Here is a 13,836-nt window from a genome sequence, read left to right as displayed (position 1 = left end):
TTTTCCCTCTGAAATTTCACAAGCCAGGCCTCCATCTTCTGCACTGTCCTCAACATTATCTTCCAAGTTTCTACACAACATCCCACAGAGTTCTTAACACCGAATGGATCTTCTAGCCCAAAGTTCCAAAGTCCTTCCACAGTCCTCCCCAAAACATGGTCAGGTTTTCACAGGAATATCCCACTATGCTGGTACCAATTTGTCTTAGTCAGGGTTTCTATTCCTGCACAAATATCATGACCAAGAAGCAGTTCGGGAGGAAAGGGTTTATTTGCCTTACAGTTCCACATTGCTATTCATCACCAAGGAAGTCTGGACTGGAACTCAAGCAGGTCAGGAAGCAGGAGCTGATGCAGAGGTCATGGAGAGGCAAGCCAGTAAAGAACATCCTGAGAAGCCGGTGAGGGAGACTGAAAATATCTGGTAGCTCTGGTTTTGATTGATAAACTGTGCTTGAAGAGTAAAGTAATACAGTTATGGATGACATTTCATGATATCACTTAGTTGTCCACCCACACAAATGTTTGTGCTCATACATGTGCAAACATGCATTGAAAACGCAAAAATGAAAATTATAACAAAAATAATTTCTTAGAGTGAATATTATTCTTTATCCTATGCTTCATTAGTCATTTATGAAGTTGATATTTAAGGCATGTATACACTTAACTTTTTCTGTAGTAAAAATTTCTACTATCACCTGTGTACATATCATCTATCTATAATTGACTTATTATCTGTCTATCATCGATTTACCTATCTATCCATCTAGCTAGCTAGTTAGCTGTCATCTAATTCAGTCAAAGGCTAAAACAGCAATGCATATTCAACAAATATCTTTCAATTAAACACTCCTTTTTAGAATGTTCATGTTTCTATGTTCAATTAAAAATAACCTTTTCAAGGTTTAAATTTTGGTTCAATGAGTTTCTGAGAATGTAGTATCTTGGTTGGAGTAATGAGATTTCTTCAAGGAAAAGGATCATTGAACAAGGGTAGAGAGTTGTTAATTAATTCTGTCAAGGTTTATATTAAGTCCAGTGACTGGCTACATATTTTCTAGCATGTGTGTACTGCTCAGGTTAATATTGCCTATGATAGTCAAATGGTGGCACTGAATTATCTCTCTTCCTGATCCATTTGGTACAGATAGTGAGAACTAGGCTTATGCACATACTCCATGCACATACATTCCCCTTTCCATCTCTCATGCCCTTTATGTTTTATTTTAGAGTCTTTGGATGCTAAGAGTCTAACAAATACTGTATATGTGAGTTATTGCAAAAAGCAAGTGAACATTTATGCTCTTGTTCAGTAATTACACATTCTCACATTCAACACATAAGGAAGGGGGAACTCTTTCCAGTATCCCCATATAGGTGTGACCTTGTTCTTCCAGCTCAAAATTCCATTTGTTAATTGAGCTTGAATATAGAACAATAAATTTTAATGTTTACAGAAAGTACTACTTCTTTCTCTGGATGCATATAGTTCTTGTGTGTGTGTGGTAACTATGCCTAGCCACTCTTATTTCCTAGACCCATTTTACTAAAGCTACACTGCTAAGAAATGCTTCCTATGGTTCAGTCATTCCATGTGGAAGAACAGTCAATAAGATGTTTCTTTGGCTATTGTCTAGGGCTCTCCATAGGAAATTTAAGATCATGATATTCAGATGTGGCACTATGGTTCTCTACAGAAAATCTAGGATCAGGGAATTCCCATATGACAGAGTATGCTGATGGATGTGGGGAGAGGAATAGCTAGTATGCTGTGTGCTTAACAGAGAGGTAACAAGGTTTTCCTGTAGAAGAAAAAAAATGTACATTGCTTCTGCTCATTTCCTGTTTGGCAATTCCTAACGTATAAAAATAACTTTAATTCACAAGATATAATTGTCATCTTGGGAGCTTACTGTTGAATAAATTCACCCTTCATAGTTTTTTCTTAACTCTGGCTGACTAGTTCAATACAGCTGTTCAGGCTCTAACTTCTCTCCAAGATGACTGATTCAATCTGGCTTTTTGCAACTTCTCACTGAATTGCTTTGCTTGATCTCAAACTAACTCTGACAATTGGTTCTAATCTTAGGGCAGCTTTTTATTCTCTCGCTTCAACTGTCTTTGGCACAAATTGCACTGGATGAACTAATTCCCAGCAGACTAAAACTGACTGAACTGACAGCTCTCTCCCTTTTCTGCTCTCAAACAGGTTTTTTTCTGCATTGTAACTCCGACTCCTTCTGTCAAATATTTCTCTGATTCATCACTTTATCTGCCCCTCAATTAGATGTCATTGTTTCGGTTTAAAAGTATTGCTAAAGGATTCTAGCCAGAGAGATTAAAGGCATGTACTGAGGGTGTGTCTGCATTCTAGCTCGATCCCAGGGAGCTAGAATGTTTTGTATGTGATCAGAACAGCCTTGTTGCTGAATTAAAATTCATCCATGCTAAGGAACAGATCTGTTTCAGGCAGCCCATTCTCTGACCAGTTCATATTTCAGGGATAACTGATTAGACAGTGCTCAAACTTCTCTAAGAACTGTGGTGTTCTCAGTTACAGGCTCTCCGTTATGAAGCTCATCCATTTTGGAGTTTCTAGTTTCTTGACTAAGTCAATTTCTGGGAAGAAAATGCAGACACTGCTGTATGCACATGGTCCTCCCATTTTCAGTTCTATTGTGTCTCAGTAAAAATGTTTTAAAATGTTTCTTTTCTCTGTATGTATCTCTAGTGTCTTCTTACCTAAAGTAGTGTAGGGTGGTAAAGAAATCCTCTTACCACAAGTCAAGTGATAACTATGGCATAGACTGTGCCCCTCCATACTCAGTTGTTAACTGACATTTACTACTATGGCCCTAAAATTAACACTTCTTCCTGAATTCTGACATTTGGGAGCATCTGACATTCAAGATTTGGGTGTGTCACATGGAGGGCAATTTAAAAGTCTGAAAACATAGAACAATTGAGCAATGATTGAGACAACCAATGATTCCAATCACTACATGTATAAGCTCAAGTCTAGAGTGTCATTGAGGCATAGAGCTTTGGGTTTCTTTTCTAGAGTGGGGACACAGGGAGTGATGGGATGCACACGTTTGTAATTTATGACTATTTTACGTTCTTAGCTTCCCATTATCCATCAAATGTTATTTTATTTTAGATTACAAAAGGATTGACTTCTTTTGAAAAGATGAACACAGGGAAAACATATAAATATCTTATACATTCGAATGACAGAATACTTGGCATTTATGCAAGGAATATAAACAACAACAACAACAAGACCCCACTTACAGTGGGGAGTTTTCTATCACAGAGCATAAGAAAATAGAGAATGATCAATAGAGCTGTGTTATTCTTGAACACTCGGCTCAAATACTGTTATTGTCAGAGGGACCAACCTGCCTTCTCCTGATGTGTACCTAAACACTCGTGGCTTCTCACTTGGCCATTCTTTTGATGTTATACCCGGTCTTTAATGAAATCTCCTCTATCTTCACTGGCTGAACTGATTCCCAGCAGACTAAAACTGACTGAACAGAGAAACCTCATGGTTAAAGACTACAGTGTCTGAATACTGCCTGATCTTAGAGACAGCCAAAAGGTCTTGTCTTCACCAGCCCTGTCAACTCTGTTTCACAGCACTTCACAGATGTTTATGCCATGGTAACTAAAGTAGTTCTCATTCATTTTTCTAAAATATATTCCTAGTGATTGGCCTTGAACTTTGTAGAAAAGGTTGGAAATATATAGAATACTTGTAAATCATTTTGTTTATTTTAGCTGTTGTCTCTCGGAGGTGTTTGTGATAAAAATCAAACCTTGAATACCCTTGTGAGGGGCAGGAAGAGTTAATCCTTTAAACCATTGATGAACCTTTGCTTCTGCTGGCTGCTACTGCTAAATAATAGACAATTTAGGAAAAGAACAAAATGACCAGGTCCTGAGAACACTAAAGAAGCCCAGGGTGGGGGAAAAAAATCAATTCTTAAGGTATCCTAAAGGTAGTGGTGTTTGAAAAAAGCAAATTTAATATTTTGGTGTAAGGAGTAGTCTGCCAAAACCTTAAGAGGTCACCCAAATACTGTTAGCTAGAAATTGAATTGAAATAGGCAAACAAGTCTTTCCAATCTTAGCCTTCAAATTGGTTTTCAAATATTTTAAAATCATTAATTCTACTAGCATAAAATGAATGAGCTATTAATAGATTGTGTAAATTGCAGATTAAGAGGACAAGAAAAATCTGAACTTGACAATGTCTTCTTTTGATTAAATACCAGCTTTATATATTTATCACTAATCATGGAATAAACATTTGTAGTAAGAGCTGAAATAGTATCCCACAGTGATGCAGAAGAAAGAGAATATTTCCATTAAACTAAACCATCTTGTTATTCAATCTGACAAACCCATGCACAGTCTTTAACATACATGAATAATAGGCATCTTGGAACAATATCAAATTCTCATCCCAAATAATAACACACTGTATAAATTAGGAAACTGGATCCAACTAAAGGGAGAAGGCATGAGAACTGAAAGCAGGATGTGAGGGGTGATGGTTGGAATGCATTGGAGGGGGTTAGGAAGGATGGAGAGGATCTAGCATATTGTACTCATGTGTGAAATTATCAAACACAACCATTAAAAGTAAATAATACTTGAAACATGTAAAATTTTATTTTACATGTTTATGTGTATTAATGTTAAAACTATTAATTTTATAAAACTAGAATTTAAAATTCAAAAATGAAAAAACCTCCATCATTTCTTCAAAAACACCCTTAATAAGTAAAAGAGGTATCATTGAATAAGTGATAAGTGCTCACATTTAGTTTTAGTGAAGTTTGTTTGCTTGTTTGTTTGTTTGTTTTGAGACATAGTCTCATTATGTACTCCTGGCAAGTCTACAACTGACTATGTAGAACAGATTGGACACAAAATTACAGAGATCTACTTGCATCCATATTTCCTTATTTGCTACTGTTCTTACTTTTTGTTTGTTAAGGTCAGAACTTGCTGTTTAACTTAGGATGACTTTGAATTCAGGATCCTCTGGCTCAGAACAAGGGCAATGACTACAGTTGTGAAGTGCCATTTCTGGTTCCCGAATTTCATTTTAAACACGGGACTAATATCCATTGCAACCAGTGAAACTACAGTGCTGAATTAGATAAACTCTCTCTACAGCCTCTCATCTGAAACACAGAGGCTTTGGTTCAGTCTGATTCACTTGGCAAGCTTCATTCTTGCTCTTCTATATGTGCCTTTCAACCGTTCTCTGTAATTTATGATCAACTCAAAACTCACATGTACTCTAATCAGCCCTTGCAAACTTTGGAATCAAAGGGAATCTCCACTTCCCTCTTATCCCTTGGCAAATCTTTATTGATTGCTCAACAACCAATACATCCAAGTGATATAGATTTTACCCGTTAAGGCACAGAACAGTTGCTGGCACACAGTAAGCATTTGCTTACTATTTGTTGACTGAACAGCTCAATACATGTCTACTTATACTTTCCTCACCTGAAACTGCTTCAGGTGTGAAGGCTCAATCTTCTTTGACCTAACATGAAACAGGTTGTCTAATACTTGTTTTTCAGTCATGACCTCCATACCACTGTCATGATGAAATGTGAATATGCTAGGCTGTATCCCTGCCCCCAACCCACTTCCACTGGCATCAGATATCCTCTAAGGCCCATGATATTTCCCTCTTGATCCACTGCTATACAATTTCCCGTAGATGCTTTGTACCCCAGTTACATCAGGGAGTAGCTGGAACATTCTGAATTTTAGAAGAGCCTACATAGTTCAAAAGGTTCATTATTTGATAAAAGGTAAATTCACATGTGAGAAGATAGATCAGTTGGTGAAGTGCGTGTCATCAAGGTGTGAGGACCTGAGTTTGGATCCTCTATAAAAATAGGACACAGGAGGGCAAAGTCAGCACTGGAGAGATAGAGACAGACAGTTTTCTGGAGCACATTGATCTGTCAGTCAATCTAGCCAAATTGAAGAGCTTCTGGTAGAGTGAGAGATCTGTTTCAGAATATAAGATAGAGGCAACTGGGGTAACATCTGACATCAACCTCTGGCCTCTATAAATATGTGCACATGTGCACATACCCATATGATCATGTACACCACACACGCGCGCAAACACACGCACACGCACGCACACACGCACACAGATTGCCATGTGAAAAACCTAAACTTACGAGAGCATTTGGAGCAAGTTGCTTTTTTACTTGTATAGGGTGTATCTCCCTGCATAATCTTTTTTAAACAAAGCATTGTTTCACATATGCATGCTCATAAAATTTACAAAAGATCAAGTATGAATAATCTTTTAGACTACTTTGTAGCATTTTGTTGCAGTTTGATCCTACTTCCAAGTTATTTATTTTCATAACATCTCACTCATCACCCTTAGCCTGGCCATTACTTTTTATGGTGATTTCAACTATCCTTATAAGGTGATGTCAAATCCTACAAGCTCATAGAAAGGATGGCATGACATACTTCCTGCCCCTAGAACAGTGCCAGCAGGGTATGGGCCTCCAAGAGTGTTAACAGTTACAGGAAATGTTCCTCCTTTGGGAAATACTGTCCTTGCCAAGGCTATTGGAAAATATTCTCTGTGCTAAGGTTATCAGGGAATGTCCTCTCTGCCAACTTTTATTTTATTTTTATTATTTATATATTTATTTATTTATTTTTGGTTTTTCAAGACAGGGTTTTTCTGGGTAGCTCTGGCTGTTCTGGAACTCACACTATAGACCAGGCTGGTCTTGAACTCAGAAAGCCACCTTCCTCTGCCTCCCAAGTGCTGGGATTAAAGGCATGAGCCACCACTGCCCAGCTGTTTATTTTTTATTTTTTTAATTTTTATTTATTTATTTATTTATTTATCCTCTGCTCCAAGTTTAATGATTCCATGATAATCAGAGACAGGAATAGTTTGGGAGGCAAGGATGTGTCTAATGTCTCAGCAAAATGGTAAATACTGAGACCATCAGGACATCCCTTAAGGCTGTGGGAAAGAACTCTGGACAACATGAGCTAAAATGTATAATTTCTCAACTATGGAAAAAATAGGGATGTAATATGAATTATATGGGGGGCTTCATGGATCTAAAAGAAGGGAGGCACCTGCACTATGGGCCAGCTTGTCAGAAAGATATTAAGGAAGAAGATAAAGAGATTTGGGGAGTGGTGATTGCAGGGTAAGGTCCCACCCAGCTAAGTTAACTGTTTATGCTTACAAAAGCAGGCAGGTTCATGAGTTCAAGGTCAGCCTGGGACAGAGCTAGCTTATTGTCTGTGCTTACAAAGGCAGGCAGATCTCTCATTTGCAATGTTAAGAAAAATGTGTTTGCTATCTTTTCCTAGGATTTAAGGTATTAAAGTAATAAAAATGCTGTTTGATAGGATAACCAAAAGGAAACCTGGGGTGGATGATTGAATTGATAAGTAAATAAAAGACCAGGGTTTGGTTTGCAAGAATTGAGCTGTCTGAAGATCTTCAGAAAGATGTCTCCAGCAGAAATTTTCACTGCTCCTCAGCATCCCTTTCTCAGAACCCCTCTCTAAGCAGAGGCTGATCTTTGGCAAGGTGATGACTTATAAAGTACTTGCTATGTTCTGGATATTCACATTAAGATTTATGTTGGTAGAAATTTCATTCTCTTACAATATTTGGAGGTCAGATCATTGGTACATGATGGAAGCTAAAGGGGTCTATGAGAAGAGGCTTTTGAACTCATAGGATTGTGGCTTTAATAGAAAGAAAAGTTCTGCAATAGGACACTCTTTCTCATGTCTAGTGACTATATATATATATATATATATATATATATAGTCACTAGACATGAGAAAAAATATATTTATTTGTCTCAGGGCTTCATATACTGATGCTCTATTAGATCCCTACAGCCACAGGCTAGGCAGCCAAGCTCTCAATGTACCTTTGACTATATTCAGGGTGCAAACTACAGCAAAGATTTTCTTCTTGAACATTCTCTCACTCGAAGATTGACATTTCTGCAGAACTATGTAGTATTGTAAGTCTACAATGAATGTGTTGGTATATAATCTATACCCAATGTATATTTCTGGAATCTAATAAATGCCACATTTCATAGGAATTGCTGTAGTGTATCTGTAAATACAGTTTTTTCTGTATAATGATATTTTAGTCAATGTCCCCTATTACAATAGCCCCATAGAATTATACTGCAGCTGAAAATTTCCTCTTAAATTTCCTCTTACCTAGTGACATAATAGTTAAATAACATTGTAAAACATAAATTGTTGTTTAAAGTCTGGCTCAGTTGCTAGTGTTTGACATTCACAAAGCTCTTGGTTTGATTCTGAGCACTGTGTAATAACTAGGTGTGGTGGCACATGTCTGTTGTCCCAGCACTGGGAAGGTGGGGACAGGCAGATCAGAAGCACAAGAATATCCTTGGCCACTTAGTGACTTCTAGGTTAACCCAGGAGACTTGAGACCCTTTCTAAAAATACTACTATTGCCAACAATGGAACCAAGGCAGTACAATGCATGGGCCATTCGTTTGGAATACTGTTACTAAGAACAAAACTATTGTGTTACCACACATATAGCTTATATGATTATGTAGTGCTAATGAGAATAAATGCCTATGCTGTCTATTTATTCACAATTTTATATTTTCTTGTTATTTTAGAAAGTTTTGTTAGTTATTATAATGTTAACTATATGCCAGCGGTATACCAGCAACAAAGACACACACACACACACACACACACACACACACACACGTATCTCATGTTTATTGCATCTTTTGACTATATTGAGATCAAATATAGTGACTGACAAAAGACACCTAAGTTTATTCTAAGTGCATACAGCAGAATTGCCCCAACAAGGACTAATTAACCCCCAAGGCTCAACCACAACTTGCAACATATCTCACTGACATCTAATTTCCTTTTTTTTTTTTTTTAAGATTTTATTTATTTACTATATGTAAGTACACTGTAGCTGTCTTCAGACACTCCAGAAGAGGGCATCAGATCTTGTTACGGATGGTTGTGAGCCACCATGTGGTTGCTGGGATTTGAACTCTGGACCTTTGGAAGAGCAGTCGGGTGCTCTTACCCACTGAGCCATCTCACCAGCCCGACATCTAATTTCTATTGCCTTCTCTCTATAAGACAATATTTCTTCATTATCTGTTTGCAATCCATCATCTTTACTCTATTTAAAATTTAAATTTGGACTCCAAGTTTTACTCAAGAAATATCCAAGACTTATAGAATTCAGTTAGGGATGTTCATCTCAAGATATGGCTATTTTTAGGAGCTTTAAGTTGCCAACTTCTTGCTTGAACTGGAAGCACATGCCTCTACATCAGCAAGGTGTCAAAACTCCCTTGGAGTCCAGTGACCCTTTCACAGGGGTCAAAGAGGATATCTTGCATATCAGATATTTATATGATAACTCATAACAGTTGCAAAATTTCAGTTATGATGCAGCAACAAGTATCTTTATGGTTAGTGGTCAGCACAACATGAGAATCTGTATTTGAGGGTCACACATTGGGAAGGTTGAGAGCCACTGCTCTAAATGACATATCTCATGTTTTCTTTCCTGGAATCAGGTGTCCACACACTAGCACTATACTCTGTCGTTTCTATTTAAAGAATTCCTACAACCCTTTTCAGCCACGATCCATCATTTCTCATTCTACTTCATCCTGTCGGTCGTCTTTTTACTCTTTCTATCAGTACCCTCTGAACATCTTTTAAAGTTTTATAGAATTTAAGGCTCTGCATTGTAAACATAGAGGTATGCAGAAGACAGTTCAGTATATGTTCAGAGAAACAGTTTTCTGACTCACTAAGATCGGGAAGGGGTCCAGAAAGGTTTAACATAACAAACACAACAGGTGATTATGACATTAGGCTGTGGGCTATTGAACCTCACTCTGAGACATGCTACCTCCTCGGCTTCTGAACACACTTGACCTCTCTTCATTGGTACTGAACTTCCTCCTTTGCTTTCTAAGTTCATTATTTAACTTTTAGCTTTTAAACATTTACTCTCAACTCTGGCTGAAGTTGACAATGTCTGAAGTGTTTAATATGCCTTCTCTGCTGGAAAATCATCTCTGTCTTATTGGTTGGTGATCCACAACTAGTATTTGTGAAGAGCCTTACTCACTTTAGCATATTTTTCATGGTATGACATTCCCTTAATAATAGGGTCATATTACAGCCTGATTTCTCAGCTTTTAAAAATAGCTCTGAGATAGAGTTTGAATCTCAAACTCTTATGATCAGAAGAAAATGGAAATTTCTATTTACATGCAACAAATTTCAAGTCCTCCTAGCTGAAAATCAGCGACTTTCTCCTGGGCTACTTCACATCATCTGAGAATCATTAGTATGCACATATGAATTGGTGCCCTGCAATACTGATAATTTTTCAGGCTGGTTGTAAATATTTGTCCTCATGAGTACAGTGTCTTGATTTATGCCTCTGAAACTGAAACTTCTGTTTAAGCAACACATTTATTTTTTAAGCCTAGATTAACTATTACTTTATTCAAAATGCCTGGAACCAAAGTGTTTTAGGTTTTAGAGTTCATAGGTTTTGGACTATTTACATATCTACAGTTAAGATATCTTGGGCATGGCATCCAAATATACGATCATTCACTTGTGCTTCTTTTGCACTTGATGTGCACAGCCTTGAGGTAATGGCATATGATATGTTTAGCATACCTATGGTTTTGTTTAATTTGTGTGTGTGTGTGTGTGTGTGTGTGTGTGTGTGTGTGTGTGTGTATAAGTGTGCCTGTGTAACACTTAGGTAGGTGTACATGGGAACCAGAAAATGGCATCAGATTTCTTGGAGCTGGAGTTATGTTGGAATTATAAGCAGTTGTGTGTGACCTGACTTGAGTACTTGGCTCTCAACTCAGGTCCTCTGGAAGAATAATAGATATCTCTATGGCTGAAACATCCTTCCGGCCATACATTTGTGCTTTGACCATGACTCATCATAAGGTCAGCAGTAGACTTTTCTAAATGTAGTTAATGCCAGCTCTAAGAAATATTGGATTTTTAATAACTTCAGATTTTGGGATTTCAGGTTAAGGATGCTCAACCTGCACTTAGACAGGTAATTAGAGTCTCCTTCATATGTAGGAGATGGTAGGTTGACAGACAGGCTAAAAAATGAAACTATGGACCTTGTTATGGTTAATCTCGATTATTGAGTTGTTTGGACTAAGAAGAACCTAGGAGATTAGTTAAGCACATCTCTGGATGTGACATTAGAATGCTTGACAAAGGTGGAACACTCTACCTGAGTGGAGGCAACATTATTCCATTGGTTTTTGTCGCAGATAAAATAAAATGGAGAAAGAAATCTCCAGCTTCAGCAATGCTCTCTCGTCCCTGCTTCCTAGCTGTTCTGACATGGCCTGCTGTATTCATCTATGCCTTCCCAACCACATTGGACTAAACGTTCTTAACTATAAACCAAAACAAATTGTCCCGCAATACTCTTCTCTCAGGTATTTAACCCTATCAAAATGTATGGATAGTGTGCTTATTTGGGGGAAGGACTCCCAATTTGCATGTACTTTTGTATGATAGTGTTTGTAAATAATTTCAATTGTAGGGAAAGTGTCACATGTCTTTTTTTTTTCTGTATATAGAGAACTATAAAGTTGGTTCCTTGTATTTGTCTTATTATTACCTGTTAACAATTCACAGTTGTTTTTTTTTTCTGAATAGTGCTGAAGAGGCAGACATATTCATCAAGAAACAGAGGGGGCTCCTCTGCATTTATTTTATTATGCAGTGCTTATGCACATATTCTATGTATCTGAGAATGGTTTTATTCAAATCAGTGGCATTTAGTGCTCTATTTATCTTGTTTCAAATCATCTCATCTACATTTCTGAAAGAAACCACTGCATGTAACATTTCACTTTGTTAGGTAAAAATGTGCATGTCTCTGCATTTGTGTGATCTTTACAATTACAATACACTTGACCTCTCTGGCATTGCTTCTCTGCCTGGGTGATATTGCTACCACATCTATTTTAACAACAACAAAACTCCACACCCATAGGTTTCAGAATAGCGTATTTTCTCTGGAGCTTTTGATTACGTTGAAAATATTGTGATCCAATGTAAGTCCAAGGAGTCAGCATTGTTATCATTGAGAGGTGGCAGTTTACTCATATATGTGAATGGTTCATTTATGTTCTGACTCTGTCATTTAGAGGTATTTCTTATATTTTCACTTTTTTTCTATGAAGGGGGAATATGAAAACATGACCTGTGGTTTAGAAATGTAGCCATCTTCAGGTCACCCCTGTGATTCCAAGGTCTCAGGACAATATAAATGAGGTATGCTGAACTGTGCATCTCCTAAAGTATGTCAAAGTCTTGAGGCCCAGTTCCTCACAGTGTGCCATTATTCAGGAGTGAGATCTTTGTAGATATAATTAGCTAGGGTGAGGACACACACACACACACAAACACATTCACACACCCAGAGATACATACACACATGTATACATAGAAAAACACATCACACACATAAGCACACACATGTTTATGTTTACACACACACACAGCTGGTGAGAGGTCATGTAATGATACTGAAAGAGATTGAAGTGATATATCTCACTTCACAAAATGAATGGTTGGAGTCACCAGAAGATTTAAAAATAATAATAATAATAAAGTATTCTCTAGAGGTTTCTTAGTTTTGTCAATTTGGCACACCCTATAGTCATTTGAGATGAGAGTTTCCATTGAGGGATTACTTAGATCAGACTGGGCTCTGGGATTGTCTTTGGGGAACTATCATATAATATATGCATGATATACATGTATTCCATATACGCTTGTCTTAGTTTGGATTTTATTGCTGTGGAGAGACAACATGACTGAGGCAACTCTTATAAAGACAAAAATTTAGTTGAAATTGGTTTACAGTTTCAGAGGTTCAGATCATTATCATCATGGTTGGAAGCACGGCGTCATGCAGTCAGACTTAGTGCTGGAGGAGCCGAGAGCTCTACATCTTGATCTTAAGGCAGCCAAAAAAGAAACTTTCATCCACACTGGGCAAAGCCTGAGTATAAGAAGGCCTCAAGGCCTACCTATGCAGTGGCATACTTCCTCCAACAAGGCCACACCTACTCCAATAAAGCAATACCTCGTAATAGTGCCACTCCCTGTGACCAACCATCCAATCACATGAGTCTATCGGGGACAAACCTATTCAAACTACCAAAAACATATACCCACATGTTTCAGTGAAGAATATGATTGAAAACATTAACTTTTCACAACAATAGCTAAAGAGTCCCTCCCATTTTGATCACTGATGATATAGAAAGGCCCAGCCCATCATAGGTAGTCCTACTCCCATTGTCTAAGAAAGCTAGCTTAGCATGAATCCAAGACATGAAACAATTATTGTTCCTTCATGGTTTTTACTTCAAGTTCCTGCTTGAGTTCCTGCCCTTACATCCTCAGCAATGGACTGTGACCTGGAAGTGTAAGACAAATAAAATATCTCCTCTTCTAGTTTTCTTCCAGTTGTGGTATTTGTTGTAGTGACAGAATAAAACCAAGACAACAGGGAACATGCCCATACTTGGGCTTTCTTTTCAGACTCCTGGCCTATGACACTATGATATAGTATCTTCATTTGTCACCTAGTTTATAGTACTTTGTTATGGCAATTCCAAGAAATGAATACAATTACTAATATAATAAATGTGACAAGAAAATTTGTATTGTACTCCTGAGG

The sequence above is a fragment of the Mus pahari genome, chromosome 15 (assembly GCF_900095145.1).
Source record: "Mus pahari chromosome 15, PAHARI_EIJ_v1.1, whole genome shotgun sequence".
Lineage (NCBI taxonomy): Eukaryota > Metazoa > Chordata > Mammalia > Rodentia > Muridae > Mus > Mus pahari.
Note: the sequence above shows the minus strand (reverse complement) of the source record.